We start from the raw sequence: 25,599 nt of genomic DNA on the forward strand, positions 1-25,599 counted from the left end.
AGCAAACCCAGTCCATACTCAAAGCTATAGTCCAAGCAAGCTGGCTGTGGTTTGGCTTAACTTCCTAAAATACACACCTTGGCACACTAGTTCAGTTCTGTGGGCATGACAAGTGTCCCTTTAAGCGCTAACAAGGAGCCCCACAGCAGAAATTCACATCTGAGGTATCTATTTCTGATAGGGAAAATAGAAGTGAAAAGGACTAGTATTTGCGGGTGTGCACACACTGGTACTTGGACAGAAACATCCTGGTAGTGACAAGAGTGCGGTTGCTTCCAAGCCTTGCGAGCAGCAGCGAACAGCCACGATAATGCTGCTCTTTCTTTTCTGTGCTGCTGAGAGCAGGCTCGCTCTCTAGAGCCTCCCCTATGAAAAGCCAATAAAAAGCTTGGCTTTCTCTAGACCTTTTAATATTCTTACTTAATTAGAAGGAACCATTTTTTTTTTTTCTGCTGGATGGAATGTATCTCTATCTGAACAGGAACTTTAAATTAGCCTGAGTGATATTTAGTAGCTGTCATCTGTGGTGGCTTGGTTTTTGCTTGTGTTTATTCCTTGCTGCAGCGTCTTATAATGACTGCTGTGTGAGATATTAACCATGGAAAACTAACAGTGGCTGTGGTAGTGCTGACAAGGGGGATTGCAGCAGAAATCGGTGTTTTGGAGACTAAATTCAGTTGTTTAAACAAACACGTGTATGGCTGCTGTTGCAAAAATACTTCTAAATCTCTTTTCGTCTCAAGTGACTGCCACAGAAATTGGCTACAGATAAAAGAAATTCTCAAGAGTTCTGACTTCTGTTCCAAAAGACCTGTAATAAGATTTTCTTTTTAATCTTTGTTTGGGGAAAAGTGATTGAATATTACTCTTGAAGCAAAAGAATGATAGGTTTTAGACACCTGACTAAGTCACCACATAACATTAGGATAAATAGACTTGGCTTCACTGAAGTCTGTGGAGACAAAACTGACGCTTCCAAAAACAGATATATAAAGTTTGAGAAACTTTTCTGCCCTGAAATATTCAGGGAATCCCACTTATTTAATCGGGATGTGGTAACTCTTACTTTCCTTATCTAAGCACGAGCTCCATTTTTTTTTCTTTTTTTTTTCTTTTTTTTTTTTTTTTTTCAGTACAGTAACTCTACTGATTTCAACAGCTATGCAGTGATTATATCTGATTTTTTTAACAAGGCAGATGCTGATCTCAGGTCCATGGGGGGTGAACTGCTCGACCTAGCTAGCAGACTTTGAGGAAACCATCTGTCACATCAGACATCCTGCATGCTGCTGAGGCAGCTTCAGGCAGAAAGAACATTTCCATTTTCTTGTCTGTAGATGTGTTGCAACCCCAAGTCAAACGGGTAGCTGTGGGACTAAGTGGATTAGGGGAGCTGCAGTCTATTGAGCAGAAAATTTTATTTGTGAACTGCTGAAGGGCTAAGTTTGAAGTGCACTTCTGACGTTTATTGTTGTAAGTGGACTGAATTTTTTGCAAAGCCTATTTGAGCTGGAGTAGTTCTAGATGTGATGTAGTTTTGCTTTCTTCGGTGTCACCTATTCATCGGATCTGAAATGTTCAATTTTTTCAGTTTCCTGAGCTAAGGTTATGGAATGAGCAGGACTTTGCCATTTTAGTAATGTTATTCTGTTGCCTTTTACTTTCTTTTAGGCCATCCTTTGATTTCGATGTTATATTCAGTTGATGTCTCTGTTATATTTGAATGACTGGAAAACTGCCTGGTGGAAAAATTTGTCCTCCTCCTTGCTAGGGGACAATGGTTAATGAAACTAAACAGAGGAACTTCCCCAGATTTCAGCAGAATTAGGAATAAACCTTGAAATATTGTCCATGATTTTCTCCTCAATTTTTAAACTACCATAGTCCAAGTGCAGAGTCATCCTAGCATTATTTCAGTTATTGTTCACCCTGCAGAAGCACCTAGCTGAGGACTAGGACCTCATTCTTCCTGTAGACCAATAGTCATAAGGAGAAGAATATAAGAAAGGCACTCAGTGGTTGTGACAGCTGATTCCCATTTCTCAGAGTAAGTACATGTACTTCCTCCACCAGTCAAACTACTTTTGCACCAAGGAGATTGTTGGTCTCTAACTGTAGTACAAGAATCAAAATGCTGTGTTTTTTGCAGGTGAACTGCAGTTAGAGAATAAAGCCTGTTCTGCCTGGGAGAACTCAGTAGCACAATCACAGCAGCACAATTACTCTGATTACACGAGTGCTTCATTAGCACCCTCTGTACATGCTATTCCTCCTCTGGACACAGTTACAGCTGCACTGTTCTCCCTGTACCAATATAGCTCTGCCAGTCAGTCTTCCCTGAAGGCAAACTGTTAAATAATTTCTCTTTCCTATTCATCTAATCAACAATCTTTTTATATTGACTCGCAATTTTTTCCTTCAATTGTAAGTAATTATAAGGGTTGAAAAATGCCTTACTAGTTTGAGTTACATTTTTTCCACCCACGGGGTTTTTTTGTTTAACATATGTGTTTGTTACAAATGTCTCCTACGGTGAAAATACGAGGCCTTTTCTAATAGATTTTTCTTATATCCCTTGTAAAAGGGCTCTTTTTAGTTCTATTTAAAGTTTAGGTGCCTGTTGTGTGATTTCTCAGTCTGAATGTTCTTGAAAGTTATTTTTGAGATTCCAGTAAAAAGAAAGTAAGAAAAAGAAAGCACGCAGAGCTGTTCCCTCAAGAAAACCAGTCAATGTCTTGAAATCAGCATGTTGCTCAAAACTGCATGCTGCTTTGGCTAGTTATCAGGGCTCCTGGCCTCTTTGTGATAAATCACTATTGCCATATACAAATATCTGACTTTTCTAGTGGGCTCCCTGTGTTTTTCAGCATATCATAATTGTGTTCTTTATCAGGAATGAAGTGTGAGAAAAGGCTTATGTTTTCATTCGTGCACACGCTGAGTATAAGCTGGTTGGACACAGGGAACTATTTAAAATTAAAGCATTTTCCCCACCATCTATATTAGTCCGCTTGTATTGACATAGCTGGGATGCACAACTGCTACGTAAAGACTTAAATATTTTTAGGGTCAGATTCATAATTCAGCGTTTCTGATTTAAATACAAATATAGCCCTTTTAATTTAACAGGCTTTTTTTTTTTCGTTGAGGAAGTACAGCAACATTTGATCCATGTGATGGTTTTACTTATTTTTAATTGGCTTTTTAAATTAATGATTAAAAAGGATTTTGATATGAAGGGTCTTAGAATTTTGGGCAGAAGAGATCTGAAACGTGTAATTTTGTTTGATCTATAGTTTCAGAAGAAAAATATGTATAAAAATAATTATATTTTAATGTGAGGGAAATATCCCAAAATTTCCTGGACACTGAAGTTTTAATGAGGTAATTTCTTTCTGAATATTGCAAATTATTTGCACAAAGTGGAGGTTTTTAAGAGTCCTTCAGATCTTCTTGAAATGTTATGATTACAAACTATATTTATTTTCAAGCTAATATTTGCACACCCAAATTAGTTAGTAAGCCATGTTACTGGAGGAGGAAGGAAAAAAAAGGGGGAATTTAGATTGATGGGGAATTTTGTCAGGCTGTGTTTATGCTCATTTCATGCACTGCATATGTATCTATTTAATTCACAGTGGAATCTAGGCTGTTTTGTGTGTTAATTGAGGATGGTAATATGCACAGAGTGGAGATGCTTAGGCAATTGCTTTGTCTCCATTATAAATTGGGAAGTGTGTCAGTCTTCTGTAGATTTTAGTACATTATATTACTGATTTGAGTTCTTGCTTGTATGCTATTTGTGCTAAAGTGACATGGATCAGAGGTGGTGATTGTTGTTTTTTTTTTATTGTTATTTTATTAATATATGTACAGGTAAGAGGCTGAGCACTTTTGAGATTACTGGTGAATAACAATGCTTTTAACAAAACAATTCAGGAGTCATAAAAATGCATCACAAGACCATCTTAGTGACTCGAAGAATGGAATATTGTAAAAACAAACTTGAGAAGGTCAGAAATAAATTATATTTATAGGAGATGGTAGGATAAGACAGTGTGTATTAACCTTTTTTTTTTGTTAACTGCATTATCTGTGGGGAGCTTTTTAGCCTGGTACATGTCTTTTAGAGTAGGGATATTTGTTTATATATTGTCTTGTGTATTATCTGTTTTTACTAACAGCCTTGGATAAAAGGCACGTACAGGCTTCTGCCCATGGCTTTTGGGAGAGATGCATGTATCTGAGATTTAAATCACATCTGTATCAATTTTGTCATTCTTAAATCTGCTTCACTATTCGACACACAAGCTCTCAAACTTGAAATACATACGGAAAGGCTCTCTTGTGCACTCACACCTTCAGACTTAGCCTGCTGGTCTGCAAATTCAGCTGTCATCAAACAATGCAGAAGATGAATTCCAGGTCTCGGAAAAGCTTTCACTTAAGCTATCCTGCCCGCAGTTCTACCTCAGCCTTTATGTTTGATAGCCGGCATATCTCAGATGATCTCAACTCCCAGGGGAACATGAGAATAGAGGCGTTCTCTGAGTGCATGAGTGGTTAGAATAACACTATGTTTAGCGATCAAATGAACGATCCCTTTGAGCTTTCGAGATAGTACCCCCTCTCACAGGGCGTCGGAAAGCATTTCTTTAACAATTATGCAGCAACAAAGCACAATGGGATCACTGGTTGCCATCATTTCTTTCAGAGGAGAAAAGTCAGAGTTTGTATATTACCTTCATGTTAGGATCTCAAATTCAAGCAATTTGGTAGTCAGGGAATACAACTCAATCTGTTATTGCATCCCTGATGTTAGTGGAATGGGCTGCAGCAAAAATATGTTTAAGATTTTTGGTATATCAAGACAGATATTTATTTTTTTTTCCAAAAAATATCACCTGCCTGCTGCTTATTCTTTTCAGTCCATTTTCTGGCCTGACAGTTTTGCATTAATCTGGTTTAAAATCCTCCTGGTGTAAACAGAATGTGAATTACCTACCGTGCTTTTCTTATGCTCTAGGTCATTTCTCCAATGTATTGTTCTTCCTATTTACTACGACTTATCTCCACTATGTGACTATGGTATTTTATTGCTGTTGTCCATTCTCACCAGTCTTTTCCCTGTGCTTTGCTCCCCATGTGTTATTCCCACCTACTGCCTCATTTCTCTCTGTCAGACCTCCTTTTGCTGCATTTGTGTCCTTCCATCTGGCTGCTTCATTCCTTTTCTTTATTACTTTCTTCCCCTCTTTACACTGTGGTCTTTCTTTGCTGCCAGGGGTCAAATCTATCTCAGTTGCTTTCCATAAGCTACTCTCCTGAACAAACACCCAAATTTCTCCTTGGTTATTAATCTGGGTGTTACCACAATTAACACAACTGTGCTACACAAAGCACAGTTATTACTTGTTCCATCTCTCTTTGCATCCCTGAATGTTTTTTGTTTGTTTGTTTGTTTGTTTTCTTTAAAAAGTCCCTAGGTTAAGGGTCAATTTAAAGTTATTTAGGTGTACGTATTTTTTTAAAGGCCATTTTTTATTTGTAACAAACTGACAGGATATATGCCAAATGTGAGATCCTGCAAGCCATGTGCTAGGAAATATTCCAGGCTTGGACAGATGAATTACTGTTGAGATGACTTGGGTTAATAGCATTGCTTGGGGTTGTTGTGACCGTTTTGCTGTAATAACAAATTCTAGTCAAAACTGGAGACTTCATCCTTGAAAAAGAAAGTTTCTGTGAAAAGCTGCTTCTAACAAATTATATTCTTTTCTGGTAAAAGTTTGCATAGTCTGTGAGTCTTTAAACAGATTTTGGGCCTAAAAGCACAGAATGAGGATGCAAACAAGCACACTCCCTTTCCCAAAGGTAAAATAAATTATAAATACAACAGTAGGTAAGTTCTGTAACAAGTTGGTTACACTTTCCAATACTGAAAATATCATCATCCCTGCACATCTGCTCAACAAATAAAAGAAATTTAAATCTCAATTAAAACAGAAGTCTGACCTTGTGTCTTTAATCTGCTTAGTAGACAGGGTGTTTTTATTTGCAATTGCTTAGGAATCAGAATTGTTTCATTAAGATCATGCCAGCAGGGATAAAAAGTTCTTCTGCTATAAAATATCACTGAAGTATTTGCACCCTAAAGTACATTTCACAAACCACAGATCACTTTTACATTGCAATCCACAGATCTTCTTAACCTACTGTGACTGAGCCTCTGTAGCTGCTACTAATAATGTGGGATTAGATAGCTTGGTTTTATGATTATCTACAGAACTTTTATTAAATGGTTTTAGCAATACATGGCATCTCTGAAAACCTGAAAATGAAAGAAAGTAGTACAGGCTTGCCGTCTGTTTCCTAAGCATGTAATAGACCACTTGGCCAATTTACAGGGCTTGAATGTGTATATATTAAAGGGCAAAGGAATTAGCTAACCTGAGAATTTCTAAAAAGCAGTTCAGTAATTTTGTTTTGAATCTGGAAACAAATATTATGTTTATATGTATAAACATGTATGCATAGGATATAAAACTGTTGCTCAGTTAGACAGCAGTACAATGCACACACATGTATATTCTGTGTTCCTTTGGATGTTCACGTTACCTAATTTTTTCATCCTAGAAAAGGAAGAATAGAAGATTGCAAATTACATTGATTTAAAATTAAGATCGGGTGATTAACTTTTAAAATTTTATTTATTTATTTATTTATTTATTTATTTATTTATTTATTTATTTTGCTAGAGCAGTGTCCACACCCTATTAAAATCTCATAAGAGGCTGTAATCTTAAGCAAACATGCTGGTTATGAACCTTTGTGTTGCAAATCATGAATATGACTACGTGCTTATTAAGCTGGGGTTGATGCCTTCCTCTGACTCTTGACACTTCTGGATGATGGGGAGGAAAGAGCGGTGAACTGCATGCAGAGTGACAAGTGACATCCTAACGGGTGTTCACACGCAGTGCACAGCCTCGGAGATGCTACGTGAGAAATCACAGTTGCAAACTGGGTGAAACTTAATGTGTTAGCATCTTTTTATCTGTCCGAATACGTCTGCTGAAGCAGCATCTGGATTAACCAACAGCTAAGGAAATTGAAAGTGCCGTTTTCGTGAGATAATGTTGAGGTTTGTGAGTGCACAACATTGAACGTGTCAAAGATTGCTTTTCACTTTAATGGACAATGTGTAGAGAATTCAGCTGTCTGAACAGAGTTCTGCACCTGTCCATGGCTCACAGGCCTTTGGTGTGGGCCTCAAGTTAATATTCCTTGTGTTTGTTTGTTTTACTGGCTTTTTTGTTGTTGTTGTTGTATTTTATTTTATTTTATTTTATTTTATTTTATTTTATTTTATTTTATTTTATTTTATTTTTTATTCCTCTCTCCCTGTTCATTAAATTGATGCTGCTGCCAGCTTGTCGTCTTCAGACCAAGAAGCATCTTTTTACTTTATACTATTTATCTATGCTTCAGGTTTATGTTCACCTTTTTTGGGAAAGTATATGAATTGCAGTCTCAGGTCATATCTGAAATCTTGGGCTATACTACGTCTGCAAACCGTCCTTATTGTTCATGCTCGTTTGAATAATGTTTTGCTCTGTTAGTTGCTTTAAAGCATCTTATTTGTTATCAGATGTTGTGCTTTTATTAGTCTAGAAAAATCCAGTACCAGCTGTTACCTGTATGCAGCCTGTGGTATGTCCTACTCTGCTTCAGAACCCCTCTGTGCTACTAAACCCAGCCAAATCAGGCTGATATGTGCCTTGCAGCTTCCTTGGGCCGAAATCAAGCTCTGGGTTGATAGAGACATTGGTAGTCTGCACTCCTAATGACGTGGGTGATTTTTAACAAGAACTTTGCTCCACTGCACAAAGGTTAAACATTTCTTCATAGAAAAGAGATTACTGCAAATTTCCTGTGTTGTTATATCTTGTCTAAAATGAAAATTGAAGTCTGGGTTTTATTAAAGTAGAGTCTTGCAGTGGAATTTTAGTACTGAAAGGCTGGCTGATGGGTAGCTTTGAGCTGTTTGTAATAAGGAAAGGTACTTTTTGTTGGAGTTTGCATTGCTGGAGTGCCCAAGGCAGGAAACGGGGATGTATCAATTTGGTATTTGATTTGATAGTCTTTATACATTGTCTTATGTTCTGATATTTTTTCTTTCCCATCATCTATATATTTATTCACCTAGCAGGCCTATGTTGGAGGTGCCTTGGACGTGGCATTTTCAGTTTTTGACTTGGAAACATCTTAGAGGCAGTAAAGGAAACTTAAACCACTATAGCTGGATTTAGTGATCACATGCTGAAGGGTCTACTACATGCTGTGCTTTGTGGTCCTTGCTGAATAAAAGCCACATGGATTTCTCACTTCTCAATCTTATTTTCTCCTCTTGGAGGAGAACATGTCCACTAATGAGTCTTTTAGGTAGCAACGAAGTGCTGTGTAACTGTGATCCCAAGGGATAAATCCATGCTGGTTTTGATTATTTTGTGATGGGCATTTAGCACATCCACTCTTCTTGGCATCCTGCTACAAGGTTCTTTCAGTATGTAAACAAGTAGGTTTAGTGTCCAAGTCTACCGCTGACCTTTTTACCTTTTTCTTAATGTATTTTGAGTCTTGTGGGTTATTATCTTACCTCACATTTGAAATGTAAATAACACAGATGAAAAGGCATGATAAGTTGACAGCATGTTATCCTATCTGTTTGAGTATGAAACTGATACAAAATAAATAAATAAATAAAAATAATAATAATCAAAAAGTTAAGCAAGCAATTTCCATTATGTGGGTGGATTTTCTGAAATACCCAAGGTAAATTTTTTTAATGTTCTGGAAGAAGTGTCTGAAAAACTATAAACCATATGAGTTGTAAATAATGAAGAATGCTAGGCAGAGAGGTGGGTCCTACAGAATATCCTGAAACGTTTCCACATTCACAGCTCAGTTTCTAAGAACAAAATTGTAAATGGAATGGGAGGACTAGAAGGGTCTGGATTGTGCAAGTATTAGTAATGTACACCCTGTCAATATCATGGTCTGGGAGCTCAGAATGCACTATAACTTGACATTTGGAAGTCTCTACAGGGTTTTTTGGACAAGCTGAAGTTCAAAATAACTGATGTATGGCTGTATGTGAGCTGAAGCTGAAAGGTAAAATACTGACACCACTAAACTCAGTTTGACTGGAAATAGTGCCACCAGCTGTGTGGAGTTTTGTGAAAATGATACCGGGGACAGCCAAGTGAGATGGCTCAAAGCACGTGTACTGCAGCCATCTGTAACATGTAGTTTCACTTGGCTAAGCCCTAATTTTTTACTCCTGCTATTACTGCATTTTTGAGCACCCTGCAATTTCTTTGGAAGGGCTGGTTAAGCATAACCTGTCCCAAAAGCAGAATTCAACAGCCATTGCTTTACTGCCAGCCCCACCAAACACCCCATTGCAAACACAGCCCATTTTCAGCACAGGGTGATTAGACATTTTGCTTGTTTGCTTTTAATTTCATTTAGAATTTGCTGCCAAACCAACCCGGGGTACCAGTGACAAAGCTGAAAGTTTGCTTGCTAACAATTACCAATGTTTGTCTTGAAATGCAAAAGTCTTTTCCAATAAGGAGGTGGTTTAAGGTAGTAACTGCATGATGTTTAGAACAATTCTTAATTTTAATTTTGGACACCACTCACTTTTTAATTGCTGCAGGTGAATGCACTTCATTGCAAGCTGCAAGAAGGGACATAGCAGCTTAGGGAAATGTAGTTTTGTTATGCCTGTGTGAGGCAGGAGGAGAGGAGAAGTAAAAGAACCGTACAGGTACAGAGGGTGAAAGGTGATGGTGGCTAAATAGGGCGTCTCCTCCTCCTCCTGCAGCTGGATCTCAGTCTGAAATTCATGGCATGTGTCTCTCACACTGACCGTAATCATGGGTGGAAAACTGTAACTGTCTGGCTCAGTCCTCTCCGGCTGCTTGCTTCTGACAGACACGATACCAGAGTGTTCACATCCCAAGTGTGGTAGGAAAATTGGCTGATCAAGCGCATAGCTGGTCCTGGAATCTAAAGATTTACTTCTGTACTTTACAATTCTTTCTTGCTGAATGGTTTATATGCAGACTATTAAAAACAAAGAAGTGTTTCTCTCTTCTTTTGAAGTGGAGGAATAACCAGATGCAAAGGATGCCTCTAAACTGCAGGACCCCAGGGACACTTTCCAGCTCTTTCTTGGGCCTGTGTGCTGGCTTCTCCTTGTACTCATATGCACACAGTCCCTTCCTTCCCACTTCTTCTTGCTTATGTCTGTGTTTCCATCTCACAGAAACCTGAACATTCAGGCTGATGACAGGACTTCAAAGCTCACATCCTGTTCCATAGTGTTGGCACAGCTATATAACCTGAATGCATCAGATAAAAAAATAAACAGGATAGGCAGTTTTTCTACATTCAGATCACTGGGGGGATGGATGAGGCTGTTCTTATTTTATTTTGTCTATTTTATTCTATTTTATTTACAGCAATCAGTAGCCTTGATCAGTTTACAATTTGTGTTTAGTGGATGCAGGAAGGACTTAAGGAATTCAGTGTTCTCCAAGCGGGGAAATGTTTTCCATGTTTCCCATAGTGTTTTCCAAGCAGGGATCAGCTCAGCCATGACACTGATCAATTCCTTGTAAAATATGTGAAGCCAGTAGCCCCTGATACATTTACGCCTTTTCAGGAGTAGAAAAGTTTCACTCAGTCATATTTTCAGGATTTTACAAATTGTGTAAGGCAAACAGGCTTTCTGTAGAGGAGGAAAAGACATTGCTGTAGCTGTTTTCTCTGGTATCATTGGCATCACTGGCATCTCTCCAGTCAGCATTCAAGTGCAATGGTATTCATTTTTTCAAAAGCAGAGCCTCTTGCTCTTTTTCATCTGGTGTTATAAAACATGAAAAGACAGTCTCTTCAAATAATTTTTCCTTTTTCCAATCACTGACACTTTAACTCTGTTTCTTTTTTTTTTTTTTTCTTTTTTTTTTTTTTCATTTTGAATTGTTCTCTGGCTACCATTCAAGGCATATTTGAGCTAGCTAGCTAAACCTGCTGCTGTTGGCATTCTCGAGTTATTAATGCTCGTGCTCTGTTACTGTTGGAGAAGCTTTTTCTTCCCACTGTGAGAAGCTTCACTGGCAGACGGTAACCTGGGGCATTGGTCAGGGCCACGGTGCTGCTGCACTGGGGTACATCCACCCTTACCTTGTGCTGATGTTTATGCATTTGCTTGGAGTTTGTTAAAGGAATTACCTTTATTCAGGCAGCAGGTAGGCTGGCATTTACCAATCACCTCAAATTTGTGTGTGCACATGCAGATTAATAGAGAGAAAAGGCATCTAGGTGCAAAATTCACTAGTTGTGTTGCACACACTGTGCCAGTTGTATCTGTGGCTGTATTGACAGTGCTGTACAGATGCAATTCTTTTCTTCAAAGAATGGCTCAACAAAGTTGAGACCCGGTTGTATCCATGCAATTATGTTACGTCAAAGTACCCTCTGAATTGGGCCTCTGAACTGGGGTGGATGTCTCAGGCCCTGCCACTTGTGTGAACACAGATGGCTTGAAATGACTTGGAGACCAGTGGAAATAATCTTCAGGAAAATGAGCAGATCTATACTGCAGTATGAGCACAACAGTGGCTAAAGATTAAGCAATCTTTCTGCTGGCTGATGGAGGTGGTGGTGATTGTTAGCACTCAGCCTGCCCCCTAAAACTTCACCCACAGTGCATTAGTGAGAGGCAGACTGCTCTTCCACTTCACTCCAACTGTATGCAGGAAGCTTGAAGCCTTTTTATGAAGTGTGGCAAGCCTGACAGTGAAGAGAAAAAAAGACGTAACCAGCGTGACTTTAGCTTGCAATCATCTAGTCAAGCTGTTACCAGTTGTAAGTCAGATTTCTAGTAGAAAGACTAAATGCCAAGTTAGCAGTGTTTTACAGCTACAAGCCAGGTTATCCTGTATCTTATTCTCATTTTCTATATGTGGTACACCACAGTACTTATACAATCAGTAGAGGCACAGGATGATTTGACAATTACAGATTTCAACCAAGTTGTGTCAACCACCTGTAAAGAAAATATGGTCCTTAATTTTATTCCTTTCAGGCACAAAGAAAATATTTTCCTTGTCAGGATAAAAAATGCTGAAATCTGAAATGGGGGGGATGTTCTTCTGTTCCAAACATTAGGTCTCTCCTGATTTCTTTGTTGCTTGATGGGCTTGTCTTAATGTCACAAGAAGGATTGTCAGGATGTGTGGGTAGGGAGGAGGGAATTTGTTTCACTAAATGCCTCTTTATGACACTTTCTGAAAGGCAAGCAGTCAGAGCTTTAGGCTTTTGCAATTGGAAGCTTCTGTCCTAGTTAGGAACTGCTTATGTCTTGTAAGAAACGAATCTCTTGGTTTGTTAATCATCACGTGATAGCTTTCTTGTTGTTTCATCTCTCAGGTAACACTATCCCCAGTGGTCTTCTTTGCCGCTGGGAGGGATATCCTAGGGGTTCAACCCGTCTTCTAAGCGTCTCATTTTATTTATGTAGGTAGGATAACTTGCGTGCTGGAGGCAACTTTGTGTAAACCACAGTTGCAGATGGAAATGAGATGGAATCCTCTATTCTTGCACTTATCAGATTGGACACTGATTCGTTTTCTTTCAGCAGTGTTTGAAAGCCAAAAGTAACAAAGGAGGACTCCACAATAACTGTATTTGGTTTTGGTTTGGCTGTCAGGGTTGGACACCACCCGTGATCACCAAGCAAGCGTGCAGTGGTGAGGCAGGTCCCAGCTTGGTAAGGCATGAGGCACAGCTGTCCCTGTAGTGTCACTGAGGGTATCACAAAACCTCACAACTGAGCAATTTTCCAGCAGTCTGAGCCCAGGCGACAGTCACCCTGTGGCAGAGCTGACCTCAAATACTGGCAGATAAACTTCTGGGTGTGCAGGGGAAAGAGGGTGCAGAGCCTGCTGGTGCACTCAGCACCCTGGCAAGGTGCATCCAATAAGCCAGGAACACAAGTCTAGAAATACACGGGCAATTTTCTAGTTACTTCTTCCAGCACATGGCACTCTTGGAGCCTTTGACCCCACTTGGAAGGCTCCACCAGTTACTCAAGTTTCTTCAGGTAACCAAAGTCTGTGATTCACTAGAATTGACTACATCCTAAATTGAGAACTGAACCAAATTACAAGACCTTTATAAATAGACTGCTTTACTTACATATTTCCAAAGGACACACAGAGATAGTATAGAGTTGGTTGATAGGGGAGACTTCTTATTTTGCCAGACAGCCACAACTTGTGGATACAGAAATGCCCCTGAAGCATTTACCTGGAAAACAGATGACCTTTCATTTTCAGAGATAACACAGCTATTTCCTGCCTATGGAGCATTTTATACTATTTGTGAGCTGTCTCCACAGCTTTTATGAGGTAGAAAAATGAAAACTTCCTGCTGAGCAAATTGAGGCAGGGTTGTTTTGTCTGTTTATTTCAGAAATACACACACACGTGGCAGAGAATCCCATGTTGGGGCAGCACTGAGGCTGCTCCAGGCACCTGCAGGGTGCCGAGGGATTTGGCAGGACTTGGGCTGCCCTGGGGCCCTGCCTGCAAAAGGGAGGCTAAGTATTGCCTGGCTTCCCAGGCTTGCATCTGCACTTAGGGGAACGGGGAACGTGCATGTTTGATCCTGGTATGACCTAACACATCGCTCGCAGGCTCTGTAAACTATTCTGGAAGTGGTGGTTTTCCTCTTTCTTGTGCATCCTGGGTAGATTGAGAGGAGCATCCCCAGTTAACACTTGGAAAAATGTGTTCGTACAGTATTTCAGATTGCATGCCTTTATCATGCTATAATTTTACTCTTTACAAGTCATATTTCTTCTTGTTGAGTGTGCTCTTCATCACATAAAAAGTGACTTTATTTTGCTATTTGAGCATGTATAAAGTTTGTGAATTCTTTTTTCTTTCTTTTCTTCTCTTTTTTTTTTTTTAATAGCAGTAACTCCCACGAACTGGTACAAGGCTTGGTACTGTGCAAGCAGTTTTTCACTCTTAGAATGCTGCTAATGAAAAGCAGATATTGTGCAAAGTACCATCGATCACTGCCGCTGTTTTATACAGTTTGTCACCATTGTTCGTCGTATAGCATTGAGTCACATTTAGGACTATGGTACAGCTCACAAGTGTTCAGCAGGGGAAAAAAGAAAGTGTTTATTTTTTTTTAAACCTTAGTATTTATAATCTAATATCAATGATTTGTTAGCCTATAGAAAATGTCTGATGTGACCTCCTGTCTAGATGAGAACAGGTTTATTAACATGTTTAGAAGTGTATATAATGAGGTCTGTAATAATGGAGAGTGGGATGGAGTTTCTAAGGACATGAAATAGCTGAGGTTAGACACTAAAATATTAAGAAAAGAAATACAAAGCACTGTTCCAACAGATGGTTAGCTCAGAGGCAGAAATGAACTTTTATGTTTAGATTTACTTTAACAGCTTTGGGATTTCCTAATAATTTCCTAGATCTCCTCTGACTAAGAGCATACTGAATCCGAGGACACTAGCTAAAATCCAACCAAAACACTAGGTATGTGCGTCTTTAGTTAAGAGATGAGCTGTGTAAATTATGGTCACTTTTTTTTTTTTTTTTTCCTTTTTATTGAGGCTGACATTCTGTCAATGCCATGGAGTCTTGGGGCTGCCTAGATATGCTACTGGTGCCCTTTACCTTGTGCTTTTGTCAACTAAGAATCTAAAGTTTCTTATAGGATTCGGTGGTTTTTGTTTTTTATTCTCCTGATGTTTGATTTATTTCTCTTATCTGTGCATTGATTTAAGCAAATTGTTTCTCTATGAATGTGTTTAGTGATTCCATCATGAATTTTGTTATCATTTGACAGATTTTTCTTGCTGAATCGATGGGGATGGTAATTGATACTACCATCATTGCTTTTTACTGCTATTACTGCTTTTCTTTATATTGAATATGCCTCAATTTATTATAATATATGTTATATTACAATATAATATATAAACCAAGGCTGGTCTCTGGGCATTCATTGCTATAATGTGCAATGGGGTGGGGAAGAATAGGACTAGGACCTTAAATGTTACTTTCAAAGATGAAAAAAAAAATGTGCAAACAATTTGACACTTTGAAACTTTTAGAACTTGCTGGAGGTTGGAGAGGTTTAATTGTCAGAGCTTCTTCAAAAAGTGTCTAGCATCTAGACCTTGAAATAAGCAGAAATTACTAGGGAACAGTAAAAGGGCTAGAGAAGTTCAATTTTTCTGTTTTCAGAATGTGGATATAAAAAAAATATAAAAGTACACTGTTCTTACTAATAGACTTTACAGCATAAGATTGAGGCATATACTAGATTTACAAATAATTCTAACAAAGGAGAATAGCTGAGCTGCACTTAAGGGTTTTAAAGTAATGAAAGCTGACCACCTCTGTGCTAAGTTCATCTCCTGCTTTTCCTTTGATCTTATAGGAGACGAATATTGAGGATTTAGTGCCTATGCTGTAAGCTGGAAATTAAATCTGTGGAAAGAACCTGCAGTAGGTCTGTGCACCACACATTTGTCCACTTAAAGCATGCGGTGGGACAGGAGCTTGACGAAATTGTTTTTTGCTGGCAGAGGAAAACCACTTTTGCACCAGGCTAAGCTTCAGCTCATTGTCAGGATCTCTTCACATTGAGCTGCTAGTACTTCATGGCTCAGCAAAGCTGTACAGCTTTCAGCTGGCCTAGAGTGAGTGGCAAACAAGATGGGTTTGAACTGAGGTGTAGGCAGAGCACATTGGCTCTCAAACTAGAAACCCCCCTGTAAACACACATTCTAGAAATGTGAGATTTCATGCTGTGCAGATGGTACCAGCCTACTTTTTAAACCTGTGCTTTAATTTTTGTCCCTTCCATCAGCCAATATAGAAATGTTCTGTTTTCTTTTCATGGAAAGGTTTGTTGCAAAATGAAATGGGAAGAAACCTATTTTTAATTGGGACATGGAGAAGGCATCACTGTATGATCAGCCTGTTAGTGCAGCCGTTTAAGTTCCTCTGCAAAGGATGAGAAGTGAGCTGTTTCTTCTTTCAGTACCTGTGCAGTATTTGTGTTTTGAAAACAGAAACCCCTTGAATTTAGACATTTTGTCTGGGTGTATCTAAGATATGCATGGTTTTTAAGCATTTAGTGATGCAGGCTAGGAGAGGTAGCATTTTAATCTTTTGACTCTCATACTTGACACCTCTGACTAGTACTGAGCAGGTAGGCTTTACAACCAGGAGAGGTTTCAGAGTTGAATGGCTGTGCAGACATAATTTAGAATTTGCTCCAGAAGAAGCTTGCTGAAGCCTCCAGCAGTATGGTGCTGATCGTGGAGCAGGATGGGCTGCACAGCTGAGTGGTTTGGACAACAGCGTTGGCACAGGAGCTTGGGGAAGAGGATGTGAGAGGAAGGGCTGGCAACTGTGGGGGGACAAAAAGGGAGAGGGCTCTTGGTGCGGGAGAACAGCAGGGTGCTGTGACAGCTTGGAAGTGCAAATGTTGTCCTTTCCTTCAAGGTAGGAAGACTTGCATCCAGACACCAAATGCTGTAGATTTTGCAGTTTGCCATCAAGTCCACAGTCTTTCCATGTGACCTCTTGTCATGCGTTTCTTTATTGCCTGCCCCGTGCTGACAGTTGATTACAGGATAGACAGACAAAGTGATTTCTATTCAGCTCTAGAGGTTTGAATTTGTCTTTTTCTTTAACCTTCTAGTCATCAAAAGAAGTACTCACCTCTTTCTTTCTGATATCTTTCTTTCAAACATCTGCCTCAGTTCTTTGCCAATATTTTAGATTTATTTTTTATTTTTGTGTGTGTGTGTGTGGAATAATCTGCGTGCTGTAAGACCCTGTGCCATTTCAGTCCGTGCAGATTGTTTTAGTCCTTTGTATTCATTGCTGCATTTGTTGGAAATTTCTGCTTGGTTTCAAGTATTCGTTATCCTAGTTTTAGGACTGCACTTGAGGCTATTATGAAGAAGACATTGCTTGCTGTAAACCCTATGATAAATTCTGGAGATAAGATTCCCTTCTAGTGTCTTTTGTTCTGCCAGACAGGCAGACATTTTAATCAAATCTCATATAAACTCTTCAGGCCTATATTAGAGCTTCCTTCTGAAAAATATTTCTTTGGATACCAAATTTTATTACTGAGGATATCTTAAATTTTTATCGTAATTTAAAAATTCTGAGAAGGCTCCAAATGGTTTATCATTGCTTTATCTAAAGTGTCTAAAGTACCTCTAAAACTTTAAAAAAAGTTGCATACATTATAACAATATTAAGGCCTTGAAACCTTTTTTTCTAATATTTTAACAAGCTACCCACTGTTTATTGCATGTCTTGCAATATTTTCATACCCTCTACTCATTCTGCCACAGCAATTACATGGCTCTGTTCCTAGGTCTGCGCTGACGTACTCCATTATGCAGCCTCCAAACAAAGCTGTTTTGACAAGCAAGGCAGGGCCTGGTGACAAAAATCCTGTTCTCCCCCCATCACAGCAGGCAGCAGGATGCAAGGTCCCTGGGCGCTGTATTCCTTGTGCCAGGGGCTGCAGAGGGATTTTAAACCAGCCCCAAACAGCTTCAGGATTCTGTGCCCTGGGAGCATCCTCATCATAAATGTTCTCAGGTGTGGGGATCTCTGCACGTGACTTTGGCGTGGGGAATTTTGTCCTGAGTAACCTGGCTTTTGGGTTTATGTTCAGAGTACAGGGTGATTGTTTCAACAGTGAATCCCCGTCACATGAATAAACTTAAAGGAGGAAATGTTGTCAAGCAGCCAAGTCCTAAAATCTGAAATGCTGAACATCCCTGAAGTGACACATTTGCAAAGAATTTACTGTATTTTTTTTTAATTAGCAGTTAGCTGCTGATCTTTTAGGCAGAATTATTTTTTTTCCCATTTTAGCACTAGCTGAGATTTGGCAATGCTAGTGATAAAATGTTTTAAATATTTATTCAAAGAGTTTGGCCTGACATGACTTTACTTTATTGCATTTGCAAGAATAATGGTGCAGTCAAAATCTATAGAGCTGAAGATGGCTGACTAAATATATGTAATGGGGGACTTATTTCAATGTTTCATTTTTATCCCTTCAGAATTGGTATTTAATGCTTAGAAGTGAGTGGGTTACCAGAGATTTTATTGTTTTAGCTTGACAGCTTGACATTGTTTCAGTTTTGAGTCCTGCAGATGCCAAACAGTCTTGTCAACTAAATATATATATATATACATATATATATATATATATATATATATATATCAGTTTGATCTCCAGGGGTGTATGTACAGTATGATGGTTTACTCTTTGGTAACACCCCAACTACTGCTGTTTCCATCTCACACTTGCCTGAAATCATTAGACAGATACATGAAATGCAGTGGAGAGTGGCAGGCTGTGGAGGAGAGCAGTGTTTCCTTGCTGATAGAGCTGGCCAGAGAAATAAGGGAAAGCAGTGCTGTGGCTGTGCACAGGGATGTGGGGGATTAGAGATGTGCTGAGCTTTATACAGATTGATTGTCCAGAGTTGGGGATATTGCTCTTTCTTGCCCAGGCCTGAGGACTGAAGAGATGACAGCTTGTGGTTGCAGAACTGTATGGCTGAGGAAAAGGGTGTCTGAAGGGACTCATCCTGGTCCGTCTTGCCAAGGATGGTTGCTTCTCAGCTAACAGACTAGTGAAAGAAAGGCTAGGAGATGAGGAAAGTCAGGGAAGCACAGATGAGTACATTTTCCTTGAGTTTGGAAGGCAAAGGCACCCTTTGGTTTGCCAAAATGTGATAAAGATCTTTCTGGGAGGCCTGAGGTGGAACAAAAATGTAGAGGTGGCCTGTCCAGAGAAGAGGCCTCTTGGCTCCTGCCTGATGCAGGAACTTGTTTCCTGGCTTTGTGCTGAGCCTGCTGCCAGCTCTGCCATCTCCCTCACCACCTTCAAAGCCCTCTCCAGCAGTCAGTGACTCAGGCTGGTGGTTCTCCCCCATGAGGGAAACGGGGATGCCCCTTGGGAAGGAGGTCTGTCCGCTTGGTGCCATACAAGGCGTGAGACCAGGTGCTGTGGGGAACAAAATCAGCCAGGTCACAGTGGCAGTAACTGGCCTGGTACACATACCACGGGCACTTGCTGGGCCAAACCCTACACCAGGGGTCTGGGGCTCTCCCTAGGGGCAGGCCCTTCAGATAATGCCACCAAAGGTGAATTTAGGATTACTGGTTAAGGGTTTAGAGTCAGCGTGCTGAATCTGCTGCCGTCACCAGCACTACTTTCAGCATCCCAGCTGCACAAGGAGCTTTTCTTACTGTCCGTGTCAAAGGCAGAGCTGGTGTTGCAGATGACAACCACACGCTGTTCATTCCCATATCAGACAGGAGTTGTCTGTCATTGACATCTAGGCTGGAAAAGACCTTCAGGGTCATCAAGTCCAACCATCTTGAAGTGGAGGTGCAGCTCATGGCCTGGTTTTATACTTCCCAAAGAGTACAGAGGTCCTCGTGTCTTGTACCTTATGGAATCAGCTGGTGATGTGGGTCTCCTCTCCACAGAGGTCTGAGCTTCTTTCCCTATCAGCATTGTGGGCAGAGCAGGAGATGTGGGTCATGGCCTGGGTCTTCTCATCCTCTTGCATCTCCTACATCTTAGACACAGCTGGAAGTACAGCTCTCGATCTGAATCCTCACAGGATATGCAGGCTGCCACCCACATATCCCGGGCAGGGCTTTGATCTCACTGAGATCTCACAGAGACAAGGTGGGATAGCTCACCCACCATGCTGGGCACAGGCCTTTCAGGAAGGACAAGGCGGGGGACAGCAAGGAAGGGCAGTTGTACTGCACGTGAGAGCAGTGGGGATGCACAGAGCTCTGCCTTGGGCTGGGGATGAGCCAGTTAAGAGCTTGTTATCTTTTATGATAAGCTTATCATTTTGCAATAGTGTTTTAAGTGGGAAGAAGATAAGTTTAAAGAAAATAAACCATAGAGTAACCCATTAGTTTCTGGGATATGACAAGCTCTGCGACCAAATTTCATGCAGACTCCTGCTGGCTTTTGCTTCTCTGTCCTTTCACCACATATGTAAGGTGAAAATTAATTCCAAAGTGAAGATAATGTCACACTAAGACAGTGTCTGACAGTTGTGGAATTGTTCTGCCCATAGAGAACTGCATTTCAGACAGCCTTGAACATCTCTATAGCCCTTTTTTGGCCTTTAGAAAGTGTTCAGTATTTTTTCAAGTCCTGTAGAGAAAATGTAAAAGGGTCTATAGGCTCATTTGTGCCCCAACATTTCAAATATTTTTAGAAATATTAACAAATTACACACTTCAGGGTCTGAATATCATTTATGGCACTCTGGTGGATCTTCTAAAATTTCTTCTTCTAAAAATTACCAAAGTAATTCCCCTCACTGCAGATTTTGTAATGATGGTGACTCTCTGAGTTCAAGTGGGCTTTCTAGTGAAAGCTTCAGTTCAAATACATTCATAGTGAAAAGAGAGAAATCTAGAAATATCATTGTATACCAAAAGCATGCATGAACATTTCAAGCATGTTGACTACAGCATCCTGCAGGTAATTCATAGTAACCAAATAGATCAGCCACATCACTGCAATTTGTTTTTAATTCGGGTCTGCTCTGTAAAAATCTATCTTGGAATTCAAAGTTTGAAGTGGCGTCACAAACCCATGAAGTCAATACTGTGGGTTTTGGGGGAGCTACAAGCATTCATATTCTTTTACATATGAATAACTCATATGCAGTACTACTACTACTACTACTGTGAAGTGTTTTGTTGGGGTTAGGTCTAGGTAGTTATTGCCAGGAAAACTTAACACACATCAACAGTTTTACTCTGCAGGACTGAAAAGCAGCTTATCCAAGGAAGGTTTTGTAGTCTGTAAGTAATTTTTCTGTTACAATCAGTGTTTCTTAAAGTCAGCATATTTGGTTATTATAACTGTATTTTATTCTGCAATGTATTCTTCCTAAGTATAATCTCTGACGTGTACACTTAACTCCTGGTCAAGAAAAACCAGTAATGTCACCAGGTGCAGTGTTGGAGGAGCTAGCTATGTGATAATTTTTAACAGCCTATATGCTACAGCTGGTTTGAACCTGATGCTTTGGTCACTGCCCTTAGCTCATTCATTTCACCTGCAGTTATGCTGATTTTAAGGCCCTGCTTCCCTATGGCATTATGGAAGAAATCTAAGTTTACTACTGTATACTCAGTTGCACTGAAGGGCATAGGTTGTTTCTCAGAAAAATGTGACTTGTGAAAAATAAAAAAGATAACGTGAGTTGTTGCAAAATCTGATTTAAGTGCTAGTACTTTTGTCGTGCAATTACTTTTGTGGGTGTGATGTGTACAGGTCTTGCAACCTAACAGGCTGAATGTGACTGTAGCAGAGAAGACAAAACATCAAACAATCCTTTGTTTATTACTGGTCAGTTGTACAATTTGTAAGGATGACAAATGCTGATGGATCAAACAGGTGATTTCATTTTTCCCCTTTAACAACACAACATTGTTGTTAACATTTTTTTTATTTTATTATTATTATTTTTTTATTTTTTTTTTTAAATGATGCCCCAGCTCATTTTACTGTGGGAGGATCCTTTGTGAGATACTTAAGATTAAACCAAACCTATATGTTCTAGTAACAACAAAGGAACATTTTTCTTTGAAACTGGTGGGTGGATAAAATTCTTTTATTTTTTTTTTGTGTAACAAAAAAAAAAAAAAAAAAAAAAAACTCCAACAACAAACCTCTGCGGGTTGTATGGAGAACTGCCACATGCTTCTCATAGATTCCAAATTTCTGCCATAGCAAGTCCCACTGGTTTCAACCACAGGCTTTTTTGTTTTCTGTATTCTCTTTTGTAACCCTCAGCAAATGGAGGCAAGGCCAGAATTTCTGGAAAACAAGAGCGAGAGGCTGCAAGCCAGGCCTACACTGCTGCATTCCTCTGCAATGGTAGGCCACCGTGTGGGCTTCACTTCGTCTCTTCATTGTAAGGCAGTGGCAGGGATAACCAATGACCAGCTGCATGGAAACACGCAGAGTGCAAGGTAGCTAGTGCAATCGAGTGGGTTGGTTTTAACTGCAACCTTGATATCAAAAATAACTTTTCCATGAGGGATATTTTTACCTTTTTTGAACGCCTCTTTTTTCTTTACTTTTATTTTCCTGTGCTCATAAGCATAAATCACCTTTGAGTACCCAGGAAGCAAATAACAAAGTCCAGAACAGTTTTCTTCTTGTTACAGTTGGTACCATGTACTCCCAAGTCATTACTTTTCTTTACCTAACTGCACTGACCATCTACATGTAAGGGCAGCAGATGGATAGAGAGCCTTTCTGCAAGACTTCAGAAGTTGAGAGTAACTGGTTAGTCTGTACAAAGATGCATCACCCCACTGCAGAAATATATATATCCTCTAGTTTAAATAAAACACAACTACAACAGGGGAAAAGGAGGAAATGAAGCTCAGTGCAGCTACAAAGAAACATGTAACATCCTCCCTGCCCCCTGCTAATTTCTTGCATGTTGAATCTGGTGGTAGTGTGTGACTTTTAGAGTAAGTTTACGAAAAAATGGTCTGTACCTCTGGTTTCTGCTATGTTCAGCATTGTCTGTAATGGAAGAAGACGCATAGTTGCTATGTGATTACTGCTGCTGTCCCTATGGTTTGAAAAACATTGTGGGCTGTCTTTCTGTGATCTTTTTCCTTTGACATGGCCATAATGAACGAGGCTATTTCAGCTGCTGTCACTGCTCATTTTGCTGCTATAACTGAGCATCTGTGAGAAGGGCTAAATTTCTTCAGTTAAAAAGAAGTTACTTGAAGACAAATAACACAGAGTAAACAAGTTTGGGGATGACATGACACTGTTTTTCTTCCATCAAGTGTAAAAGCTGGCTCCCAGAGAGCAGCCCCTCACAGTGGGTAACAGGACGTTAACGCATGTCAGCCCACAGTAACCACATGTGCTTCCTGTTAACATCCAGCCTTTGGGCACTGACTACAGCACTGAGCTATTGCTGCACAGACTGCAAGTGTTTTCACATCTCTGACATGCAGATGCTAGGAGTTATATGCCCCTTGGTGAAAAGCCTCACAATAAGTGAGTTTTCCAGCGGGGGAACCCTGGTGATGGTATATCCAAAATCTGTTTGACTCGGTATTAGTAGTTATACCACAGTGATACCATAAAACTTAGTTGCCTTCAGTGGAATAATAATGCTGAACCCAACTGTAATGAATGTACAGTGTGTTTTAATTTTTCTTTCATAGACCCAGTCCTCTCAAATCATTAAATTACAGCCAGGGCTGTAAAAATTAGGTGCTGTTTGCTAATTCAAGAGGTAAGACTTCAGCATTTTTATTAGAGTGTCACCGTTCCAGCTACACATCACATTCTTGCATGTTCTCATCTGGTCATTGATTGTGTTTGGGTTTTACCACATAAGCTGAAACGATCAGTGTAATTACCCTACCAAACAGAACACCACACTAACACCCAGCACCAGGAGTTGCTTACTATAGGGATCTATTCTATTTCGTGTTTATCATCTAGTTTTTAAGCATTGGGTCCTTGAACTGAAAGAGGCAAATTTAGAAGAAGATGTGTGATATTTGCTGTTAAATAACATAATTTGCTAGTTGTGATGCTTATAATTTTATAGTGTACCTCCATGTAAGCGTGACCTCGAAACAGTTGTCAGCACACTGAACAGTGTTTTTTATTTTAAGCAGATTCTGTGGAACCCCTACAAGCTGCTGCTGCTTGCATAAACAGTGCAGTGACAGGGCCCAGTACTTAAAATCCAAAAGTCCTTTCTTGTCCCACAAGCAGAAAAATGTCAGATCTGGAAATCAGTATTAGAGGACCAGAAGCAGCAAAAATAAGATTCAGCTGCATTCAAGCCCAAGTCTGTTCCTACAGGATATTGAAGGCTTTTGTTTTTCCCCTCTTAGTCAGTCTCACATTTCTGAAAGAACTGACACAAAATCGGGCAGATACTGTTTACAGAGAGATGTCTGCATGTAACCCTTTTTCTCTTATCAGTAACCTTTGGGATAATCTACTTCACAGATAGATTTTTTTCCAGCTTTGGTTCATGAGCTCTGGGAACTACATTTCACGTAGCTGAGGGAAGCCCTGAAAATGGTGCATCTCGGGATCACAGTCAGACCTACTCTCCCTTGAGCACTGAAGGAACTGAGAAGAAACTGGCAGGTCAGCATGGATGGAAGGTTTATTTTTCTCGGTGTCAAAAGAAGAACAGCACTGGTATTACAGACACCTTTGGCAGCCAGCAAGTGTCCCCTGGGGAAGCAGGTTGTGAGTCATTTCAAGGGAGACTTTACTGAGCACCTTACCCAGTGAAATACCTGGCTGTGAATTATGTCACAAATGTTTGTCAAACACTGGAGTTTCTTTCAGCAGCTCTGGAATACATTTTAAGTTAGTATCAGAAATTAAGTAAGGATTTGTACTTACACCTTTCATATTGCAGTAATTAATATCTGAAAGAATTGCTGAATAGCATTCTCTTATGCAAAGTGAATTTCTCCCCCACTACAAAGTACACCAAAAGTAGAGAGAACCCCTCCTATTCCCCCTAACTGAATGCGGTATTTCTTTCCTTCAAAATCTGAGCATAAATAGTGTCGGCACGCTGTCATCCCATTCTCCTGCTGAGCCTGCAAAGACAGGTATTTTTGTAATTGGATGTGACCTGGCACTGCCCTTCTCCCCATCTAAACCTTTCTGCCTTGTCACGCATGCTCTGCTGCAAGGGCAAGCTCTGTTTCTGCATCAACCATTCTTCAGAGAGAGAGGGCCAGGGTGCACTTGGAACAGTGAGGTGTTTGAGCAGTCAGCAGCTATGCCAAGACAGAGATACTAATGACAGTCTAGCAATTAATAGGTCATATGTGTTCTATCCATTTTTAGGCTGGCAGTAGCCCTAGGTTGGCATAATGCTGCCTGCACAGGTTGGCTGAGAACTGCTATTCCCTCAGTCAGCAGGGATGCATGGAAAGCAGCATCTAGCAGGCTCCTCACCTTCTTCTAAGTGAAATCTTAAGTGAAAGTTTCATTCATCGGTCCGCAGCAATGCAGTCTAATGTCAGCTCTGAAAACGTCATGCCTTTACCAACAGCAGTAAAATCCTTTTCTGCGTGCTTAGTCAATGATCTTTAATCCCATGCTATGTGTTGGGTTAATAAACTTGGTCCTTTACTTAGTTCAATAGAATTAAATTAAACTTGGTCTTGAACGGAGTTCAATAGAAGTGTAAATATGACTCTGCAGGTAACATAGGTAGTTAAGAGCCTATGCTGGGCCAGGTATGTTTTGTTTGTTTTTTGTTTTGTTTTGTTTTTTTCTTTCCACTTCTTACTCTATTTTGAGTACTAAGGTTTTCTTGGTGTTGTTTTGTTGTTGTTGTTTTTGTTTTTTGGCTGGTTGGTTTTG

At 39.9% G+C, this 25,599-nt stretch overlaps 1 protein-coding gene across 5 annotated transcripts in view; it reads left to right on the top strand.

Moving 5' to 3' along the window:
* The window catches only part of MBP (myelin basic protein), a 114,932-nt gene that overhangs the window by 63,895 nt on the left and 25,438 nt on the right, over nt 1–25,599 (top strand). The window lies entirely within an intron of this gene.

This window comes from Netta rufina (genome assembly GCF_964035555.1).
Source record: "Netta rufina genome assembly, chromosome: 2".
Taxonomy (NCBI): Eukaryota; Metazoa; Chordata; class Aves; order Anseriformes; family Anatidae; genus Netta; species Netta rufina.